This window comes from Hevea brasiliensis, chromosome 12, assembly GCF_030052815.1.
Source record: "Hevea brasiliensis isolate MT/VB/25A 57/8 chromosome 12, ASM3005281v1, whole genome shotgun sequence".
Lineage (NCBI taxonomy): Eukaryota > Viridiplantae > Streptophyta > Magnoliopsida > Malpighiales > Euphorbiaceae > Hevea > Hevea brasiliensis.
The window spans coordinates 76,386,487-76,397,113 of NC_079504.1; the positions used below are offsets into that span (position 1 = coordinate 76,386,487).

General features: G+C 35.1%; 1 non-coding gene across 1 annotated transcript; it reads left to right on the forward strand.

Annotated features, from left to right (window-relative positions):
- Positions 1-1,540: 1,540 nt before the first annotated feature.
- LOC131171544 (small nucleolar RNA R71) lies at positions 1,541-1,647 on the forward strand. The gene has a single exon (XR_009142204.1). It is a non-coding gene; the product is annotated as a small nucleolar RNA R71 (small nucleolar RNA).
- Positions 1,648-10,627: the final 8,980 nt, after the last annotated feature.

Sequence of the window (10,627 nt, forward strand, 5' to 3'; positions counted from 1 at the left end):
AACATCTTCTTCCATCTTAAGGACAATAAAGTCCACTAGAATGAAGAATTTGCCCACTTTGATAGGAATGTTCTCAAGTATTCCCATAGGATATTTAACAGATCGATTAGCCAATTGCAATGAGATTGTTGTGGGCTTTAGTTCTCTGATCTCTAGTTTTTTGCATATTGATAGAGGCATTAAACTGACACTTGCCCTAAGACCGTAGAGGGCCTTGTCTATTTTCTTGTTACCAATGAGGCAGGGTATGGAGAAGCTTCCTAGATCCTTCAACTTTGGAGGCAGTTTGTTTTGTAGTATGGCACTGCATTCCTCTGTTAGAGCTACTGTTCCATAGTTTTCTAGCTTTTTTTTCTTTAACAGAATTTCCTTAAGAAATTTGGCATAGGATGGCATCTAAGAAAGTGCTTTTGTGAAGGGGATGTTGATATAAAGTTTCTGTAAAACCTCTAAAAACTTCCCAAACTGTTTGTCCAATTTGGCTTTCTGAAATCTCAGAGGAAAAGGTAGGGGAGGCTGGTATGGCTCTGGTAATTTCTTTGTCTTCCTTGCTTCCTCTTCCTAATCTTTCTTAGCTTCTTCCTCTTTTTTCTCTGCTTGGCCTTTAGATTTTTCTATGGTTTTCTCTGTCGGTTCTACCTCTGGTTGTACTAGAGTTCTCCCATTCCTCAGTGTAACTACCATACAATGCTCCATTGGGTTCATTTCTGGTTGGCTAGGCAGTTTGCCAGTAGCTTTACTTGAAGAACTTGCTTGCTGAGTGATTTGATTCTTTAGCATCTTGTTATGAGTAGTAAGTTGGTCCACTCTGGAAGTCAGCTATTTAATCAATTCATTTTGTTGTTGTTGAGCTACTAGGAATCCTTCCATCATGGTTTCCATGGTCATTTTCAATTCAGGTTGTTGAGGTTAGAGCGGTAGTGATGGCTGTAAAAAGTTTTGACCTCTGTTCTGAAATTTAGGGGGTGCTGGTGGTTTGTACCCTTATTGCTTGTTTGTTGGCTGGTTCTGCTGATTGGACCATGAGAAATTTGGGTGGTTACTCCATCTAGTGTTGTAAGTATTTGAATACCATGAGAAATTTGGGTAGTTACTCCATCCAGGGTTGTAAGTATTTGAATATGGATTGTTAGGCTGCCTTTGGTTGAAGTTTCCTCCATTCTTCACATAGTTCATCTGTTCTGTGGAAGGTTCATTGAAATTGTTGTATTCTAAACTCATGTATCCTCCTCCATAGCTGTCCTCATGTTAACTATTTGCACCAACTGCGTTGGCTTACATTCTTTTATGTCTCTTTGTGAGCTAATCAAATTGAGCATTTATCATGCTTAGGGCGTCTACTTCCAGGACCCCTGCAGTTCTCCTTAAATTTCCTCTTTTATTTGACCACTCATAATTATGGTATGCAACCCTTTCTAGAAGTTCAAGTGCTTGTGTCACTGTTTTCTCCATTAGATCACCCTCTATAGTTGAATCAACTGTGCTCCTTGTAGAGGGTAGTAATCCATTATAGAAATTTCGCACTAATAGCCAATCTTCTATGCCATGATGTGGACATTCCCTCTGCAGGTCTTTATATCTTTCCCATGCGTCATATAGTGATTCTCCTTCCTTTTGTCTAAAGGTGTTAAGCTCAAGCCTCAGTTTTGCAGTCTTTGCAGGTGGAAAATACCTTGCTAGAAAAGCTTGAGAGAAGTTTTCCCAAGTGGTGAATGTTCTAGCCGGTTGAGAAAGTAACCACTTCCTTGCTCTATCCCGAAGAGGGAATGGGAATGCTCTAAGTCTTATTGCTTGATCAGACACTCCATTCATCTTGAATGTGTCACATAGGGCAAGAAAGCACTGGAGGTGATAGTGTGGGTCTTCTGTTGATGAACCTGCAAACTGGGTTTGTTAAATCATTTGGAGCCATGCTGGTTTTAATTCAAAGTTATTGGCTTCCACTATGGGTCTAGTGACACTAGGCTAAAATCCTTGGACAGATGAAGCTCCGTAATCTCTTAAGAGTCTTGGTCTGTCATTATTATTAGCCATGGTTGAAATTTCAGGATCTCCTTGACCGTGCTCTTGATGTTTCCTTTCCTTCCTAATGGCTCTCAGCGTTCTGTCTATCTCCGGATCATAGTCTAAAATTTCTTGTTCTGGCATTATTCTAGTTATATACCAGATTAGGCACTTGAGAGAAAAGAAGAGAAATACAACCAGTAAAATAAAATTAGATAATAAATATTATTGCCTAAATCAGCTAAATTATCTATCGCTTGATATTACTAAAACCAAAAATCCCCAGCAATGGTGCCAAAAACTTGTTTCGCTAGTTTTACAACCCCGCAAATGCACGGATCGCTAGCAAGTAATTTGATTAGCAAGTACCAATCTACACGATAATTTTGACTGTTTAAGCTATCGAATACTCAAGGAATGAAGTTTGTTAACCTTAAACACTAGAATGGTAAACTTAAAATGAAATGATTTATTTGAAACAATTTTGGAATTAAGATTTCACACTTGAATCTTACTAGGGATGTTATCTCGTTTATTTACTAAATTGAGGATCGTTTTCCTTGATAGAAATTAGTCCTAAGTTATCCTAAATCCTCTCTTAAGGCACTTAGGGTATATTCTAATTAACTGAAACCCAACTTTCGTGGTGATCAAATTAATTAAAATCCTTTTAAGATTTTTGACCAATTTTGAAGTTCCATAAAGGTATCAGCCTATATCTAGGTCAGAATTCCTAGGTTCAAGATCTTTATTTTCTAATATTAATCTTCACCTTTTAGTCCTTCAATTAACATCTACAATCATGGCTAAGTGGGTGCCAGCACATAGCATGCATTAAGATCACAAGAAATTAAATCAAGGAATGAATCTCAAATCCAAAAAATAAAACTTAGTGTTCATCCATAACAATAATTACAAGTATTACTTTCCTAAATCTAGAATAAGAAAACTACTCACTCATGGTGAGTTCAAACCATGATAAAAGGTAAAAATAGTAAAAAGAAAATCATGTAGAAGAAATAAAACAATAAAAATCTATCTAGGGAGGTGAAATGAAGGAACCGAAGAGAGTTTGCAGCTTTGATCTTGTGGAGCTTCACCTGGAAAACTCCTTTTGGTACTGATGTTTCCCTCCTCGAGACGGCTGGAGAGAGTGCAGAGTGTGGATTTCTCTCCTTCAAAACTCCTCAAAAGTGCTATTAAAAGATAAAAGAGAGAGAGAGCCAACCCCTTTTTTCTGATGTTTTTTCTTCTATTTATAATGGTTGCTCTAGGGTTAGGTCATTTTGATTCCAAAAGGCTTTAGGAGTCTCATTTGAATTAGAAAACAAGAGCGGGAATTTTAGTTATAAAACTGGCTGCTGCATAGTATATGGCCCGTGTGTCACTACATGGCCCAGGGCCGTGTAACTTGCTAGAGTGGAACTGCGAAGTCTTGCATTGGCACAGAGAGTTAGATGGGTCTGCGCCAACTACACGAGCCTGGTTACACGGGCTGTGTACTATTGTTCCCATAAGGTTCTTGAAGCTTGTACCCAGCAGAGACTTACACAGGTCCCTGCAGATTACATGGGTCTAATTACATGACCCGTGTACTTTTGTTTCTCCATTGGCTATCTAGCTTTCTTCTAGGAAAAAGTTATACGGGTCTGGGGCTTGGCTTACATGACCTGTGTACTTTGTATCAGCAGCAATACTTAGTCTCTTGACCTCTCCAAGCTTCCTTTTGCACTCCTATACTGTGGGGCTTTACCCAAACACCTGAAACGATGTAGAAAACATGGAATTAAGGGCTTGACAATAGAAATTACAAAAACTAATGAAATCAACTACTATGCATGAAAATACTTGCCTAAATGCTATGAGATAGTATACAAACATGCTTAAAAACATCTATACAATTCAAGTGTATCAGTGGATAGGCTAGAGGGGCAACACTTGGAGCCTTAGGAGCACCCAAAGGGATTAAGAAGTGTTGATTCAGCGCATTGGAGGTTGGTTGAATTTCATCCCTCTTTTAATTAGCATTTAATGTGATCAAATTCTAAATCTCAATTCTTGATGGCAAATGAACCTCTAATGCATGCTAAAATGTGTTTTGGTATGCCTAAGGGCATTAGAAATTGGCTAGGTACATAACTCATTTGGTATGTTGAATGTAACCTTAGAAATAATTTTAAAATTCAATGCTCTAATACCCTTAAATCCATGTTTCCTTGCCTTTAGGAATAGCATAGAAATAGCTATGGCTAAGTATTTAACTCAGTGGTACATAACTTAATAATTTATATAATCATCATAAAACATAATCAATCAAACCACGATAAATTATTTAAGATGTTCAAATTTTCATAAAATATGAAACCAGTAAAAATGTTTTCAACATCAACAAATCATTATTAACAAATCATTTTTTTTCACAACATATTTATTAAAACAATTAAAATCATTTGTTGTGACACCTCTTACCCGTCTACAGTGTAGCCGAGCAAGATATGCCACACAGTGTACCGGAACACCCTATTTTAATTTAATCATTTTTATTCTTCCTAATTAATTTTTTTTTTTCATAGTTATGGAGTATAATTTGTGAAATATGATTCATTTCAGTCATTTATTGAAGTCATAAATTTATTTAAGGTTCCGCAAATTTTATAGAAAATCCGGCAGAGTACCGGCTAAAAATGGAGAAAACAGTTCTTCGAATCCTGTTAAAAACACTTCCAATAATCATTTCCAATCATTCTCAAACTCCAATAATTATCAAAATCTCAATATTTTCCACAACATTTCCATTTCTCAATCATTCATTTCTCATGGTATTCATATATAAGCAATAAATAAATACTCAATTTTTCCATTCATAAACACAATTTTCACTATTTACATTAATACCAAAATACATTACATAAGTTTCAATTACATATGAGAAAATAAAAGTTAATTACAAAATATCAAAATAAAACCTAGTGTCCTACCAATGCACTAACGTCGGTGAGGTGACATGGATACTATGCAGAGCTGCAGAAGGTTTCACCCAGTCTGTGGTCTACTGGGCTCTCGGTCAATCTCTCCAGAACCTACCCGTGGAAAAAGCAACGCGCTAAGCAATAATGCTTAGTGGTGCCAATAATAAAATAAAAAGAAATAACATAAAATAAATATGCAGTGAATATATTGATTTCTTATTACAAATAAATTTTCGATGAGTATTTGTAGTCTTACTTATTTTGTACTTGTTATATTCATTATTTCATTAAATTTGTCTACTTTCATTTTTGGTTGCCCAAGTAACCTATAATGGACGACTGGACTGGATAAACGGGTAAACTAGCACTGGGTATCAAGTACCTCGGGCCATCACACCATCGGTCACATATGTGTCTCCCAGGCAATGTAATGCAGCTAATAAGCTGTAATAACATTAGGCACAAGGCCAAGTATCAACATAATGTCAGAATGGCTAAAAGCTATGAAATCACAGAATGACATAATGCCATGTGCAGTACGGCTGACTGAACCCTATTGGCATGCCAAGCTATCCAAACCAATCTTGTTAGGTATACTAGGGCATTTTACACTTTTGAATTTTATAATTTTTGAATTTCAAGTTTTGGTGTTACTATTTACTTCATTAGTCAACTAAAATGTTGACTTTTGCATAGAAAATAGGTACATTGGTTTTAATACTCCCAACATGCCACATTTTGCATTCAAAATTTGTTGGTATTGGTTGCCAATACCATTTCTAAGCTTAAAGTTAATGGAGCAGAATTTTTAGTTTTCATACCTTATGTTTACTGTTCCATTAGTCAATTTTGCAGTGGGAATTTGGCAAAGTGATCAACATAAAAGTTGTTCCTTATTTTGTCTAGTTAAATTTTCTTTTTTGAATTACTCCATTTGGAGTTTTGTAGATCAAGTTATGGTCAAAAAACCACAACTGGCAGGATTGGAATTTTTCTGGACTGACCATATCTACAGTGCAGTGAACAGTGACTACAACTCACTTGTTGGATAGGTTCTGGTCATAATTTGGGTTAGGTTTCTTCATGAAAGTTGTTGGTATATATCTCAACTTGTTGCTGGTAAAATTTCAGGTCAATTTGACCATTCTACTCTGATTTATGGCCAAATGACCAAATACTATGCATTTGGTCATTCTGCAGAAACAGACTGCAGGTCACCCGAATTGGAGCATGCTTTTGGTCCACTTAGTTTGGTCTTATGGGCATGGTTTCTTCACCAATGTTGTGCCATTTTCTGTCTATTTTCATGTACAATTAGCCAAACACCAATTGAATCTCTACAATTCAAGTTATGGCTGCCCAAACTTGTTGGACTCATGTCCAATTCTGCAGGTCACCATGGGCAGCCTAGCTAAACTCAAATCCCAAGCTACAACTCACTTCAATTCTTCATCATACACAGCCAAATGGTCACTAATTGACCATTTAAACTTTCATTCACCAACACATGAACAAGATCTAAGTTTTTGTGTCCAAACCCTAGCTCAAATTCAAGGTTCACACAACACATGTCAATTAGGCATACTAATCCATTTCAAATTTTTGTCTACACATCAACACCATTTCTAAGCCATTTTAAATCCATCAAAACCATCAAATACCACTCCCATAAAGCTAGCCAAAATTCCATTCTCAATTTCACACATGATTTATCTCAATTTCTTAATTATTTGTTCATATTCAAACTAAGTTTTAAGAAATAAACAAGATTAAGTAATTAACATGCACTAACCTCTTTGGTCTCTTTATAGGCTTATATAAACCTTAGAATTTCTTCACTTTATGATAATCAAAACTTTGCTCTTGATGTGGGGGTTAATTTTTGTGAAGGGTGTTTAGGGTTTTGGGGTGAGATTTGGTGAGTTATAAAGCTTTGGTGGAGCTTTCATGGAGGTTTGGCTATGGGAGAAGAGGGAGATGGCTGGTCTTTGATTTGGTGAAGAAATAGATTATTTTTTCCTTTTTTTGGTGTTATTTATCTTCTTTTATTACTTACTTAAGTGATGCTTTAATGTGATTGGTGGGAATTCCTTTAAATGACATCATATGATGTCAAAATTGACATTTATTCTCATTTTCTTTTCTTTTCTTCTCTACTCATTTTTAATTTAATTTTTAGTAATGTTTATTCACATTTTGTGTCATAATAATTATTTACTCAACTGGACAAGTCGGCTACAAATCACCTCTGAAGGCAAAATGACCAAAATGCCCTATGTTTGGCTTAACAGTCCAAAATTGTCTGTACCGATTGAATAATTTTTCTAAACCTTTTCTTGGCATTCTAATGCCATAGAACCCTCAATGACTCTTCTCTGGAGTCTCAAAAATTATTTTATAAATTTTCTCCTAGGTCTAGGGCTCCTAGTTGCGAAAATCGCAACTTCCCACTGGGTTACCCATCGCTAGGGCACCGGCTCATTTAACTTGGTTGTATTTTATTTCTAAAATTTTTCCTAAATTTTCTTATTAATATTCGAGTTCTTTATGACTCCTCATTCTAGTCTAATTATTTTTTTTAGACGTTCTAGCTGTCCGGACCAACACCGGTCATCGAAACAGTAGAATGTATGGAATTGCTACAGTAAGAGTGTTACATTTGTGTTGCCAACTACAGACAGTTTAAGCCAAGATATAAAATTTCACAATCAATGCCACATTGTACACCATGACAAAGCTATCTCAACCCCAATAGCCATTACTAATGGGAGAAGTAAGGCTAGCTAACAAATATTAATGCATTCATCCGATCTCAACCTCAACTAGCAAGCTAGAGAGGGAAAGTAACAAATCAATCTCAACCTCATTAACCGTTATTAATGAGGAACAATCAAAGTTTGTCATGCCAACTGTGGTTTCAAAATAATTTAAAACAATTTTCATTCAAATCACAATATTTCAAATCATCACATAAAAGAATTTCCATTCAAATAACAACATTTGAAATCATCACAATTTAACAAATAGGGTTAGCAACACATCAAATTCTCAAAGCACTTCTAAAACACATTCAATCCGGCCACTCCCTTGCTATAATGAAGTCAATGGCCAACATCCACCTTTTCAACACATTAATATATTATTTTACAAAATTCAAAGTATTCTCAAAACAATGTAAACATTTCTCAAAGTCAAAGTAAATTCACATTTGTTTCATTTGCAAATTTAAAATACAAGGAAAATTTAAGTTGTGCACAAACTTTTCTTAGTCTCTTTTCTTTGGTCTATTCTTCCCTTCACTTTAAAGTATTCTTCTCTATTGAAATATATAATTTTAAATGTCTCAATACTGATTCTAATATGCCCTAATAAAAAATCAAATAAATCCCTAATAGAATTCCTAAAATAACTGCATATTCCAATTTTTCCAGATTTAGGGCAGCATTTAAACATGACTGTAAAATTCAATTTCAACCTAGTTCCAGTCATAATCTATAAATTGATCTTCATGAAAGTGGTTCCCCTATGTCTTAGCTTTAATTACCATTTCGAATCACTTAATTTGGGGGTCTAGATCATCAGTTATATTCAAAACACTAGGTATTGCTCCTGGGTGTTTTACCCTGCCATTCTCAGGTTTTTCAGATTTTCACCTAAACTTGCATTCCATATTCGAGTACTTTATGCTCAGAATTTGTACCAAGTCTTTGAAATAAAGTTTTAAGCCTTTGTCTTAAGTTTCCAAATCATTTTATAGCACCTCAATTGGAGATGTACAAAGAATGTTATGCTCTGTTTACTACCTAGAGGTCACAGGGCAAAATTGCTGAGTTGCAGGAAATTCCAGTTTTAGAATTCTGACTTACTCTAACATTTCAACCAATTTGCCCTTACATCTGGGTCTAGGTTAAAACATGAAAGTTTTAGTTCTATGTCTTATGTTTATTTTGGCTTTGGAATCATCTAATTTTCATTTATATAACTTCAGTTATGGTCATTTTACCAAAACTGTTCAGGTGGTAATTTCTCAAGTTTTTAGGGTTATTCCAAAATCCGGTCAGATTTTTAAACCTACTTTATCTAGCAAATTTGGGTAGGTATAATTTGGCTTTATAGTCTCTATATGAATTGTTCCCCTGTGTCTATGATTACACAGGTTTAAGAATTACTCAATTTGGAGTTTTGTAGAATGAGTTATGCTTAATTAAGTTTGTACTATTCATTTGGTTAGTTTTCCAGATTCTAGGTTTGCATTGCCGGATTCTAACCCTAATTGATGTATCTTTTAGCCATTTTTCAGGTCAAGTGTTCTACATGGAGGTTTTAGCATTTTTTCTTAGGCTTCATTTCCCATTGGTTTCACATCATTTAGAGTTATATGGCTTATGTTATGAGCCAATAACCTCTATGGACTCAAGCTGTCTAGATTTAGCACATAGGGTACCCTTATCCTTTCATTCAATTTCTTCACCAAATCATCCTTGTTTCCTAATAACCACACATCAAATAGTCATAATATAGCCATACTAACATTAAATAAGCTTCCTACTGTTAGTTATGTGTGCCCTAGAGCATGCACTAATTTTGTAACTTGTAAATAACATTGTAAATATTATAATGGCTATGAACGTTTCATTTAAATGTTATGTGTGATTAATACCATATTTATTTGAAATTGTCCATTAGCAATATGTTATGTGTTCTATTCTTATGAGATAAGAATATGAGTGGCAGAATATATGGGACATTTGTTATAAATCAGAGTTCACAGCTAAAGGATATTTTGGTGTGCACATTATATCCAAAGAGTTGTCACCTCTTTCTATCTCCATTGAGATACTGATGAATATGGAATGGTGAGCCTCATGCCATCTGATATGAGATATCGGGATAAATACAGTGGACACTTATGAGATAAGTAGGTCGAACTTGTGACATTCAGATAACATGAACATGGCATTTACTCGAGGCAATAAAATGTTATTTGTGTCGTACTAGTGCATATAATTCTTAGACTTGAGATGACACGGTTGTCTCTTGTATGGGTGGTTTAAGTTTGATACCACTTACATATCTATATTATGTATGGACACTTCGGTGTGTGTTGGCTCAGATTGGTCATATGTTGGGATAGGTGTTCAGTCAAGAGGGGATCAGTAGCCTTGAGTAAACAGGGTTAAAAGTCCAATGTGGATTTGAGCTGTTCTTTACAAGATTAAGTTCCTGGCCAGGATGGATGACTTTGTCAGGAAAGGTGTTTCCTGATGGTAAAGTCTTATATGTCAAGAATCAGATTTCAAATGAGTGCATAAGATTCCATAAAAATGGTTTTAACTCAACCATGTCCCTTAATGGAATTGGGACATAATACAGAAGGATTATAGTGCATGGTAACATATGATCAAAGGTTCATTATTAAGATATTTCTTGTTGCTAATTGGGTGGCTATGGCATGCTATGCTAGGTGTCAACCATGGTATGTGAGATACCTAAAATGATTTGGAGAAATCATTTATGGTATGGAAGAGTTCCAATGATATTAAGAGTTAGTATCATTTCTCATTGCCAATTAGTAACGAGCCTAGTAAGTCACACACCTACACAAGTTAACCACCAATTAAATTATGAATTAATTGATTAATTAAATAGTTTAA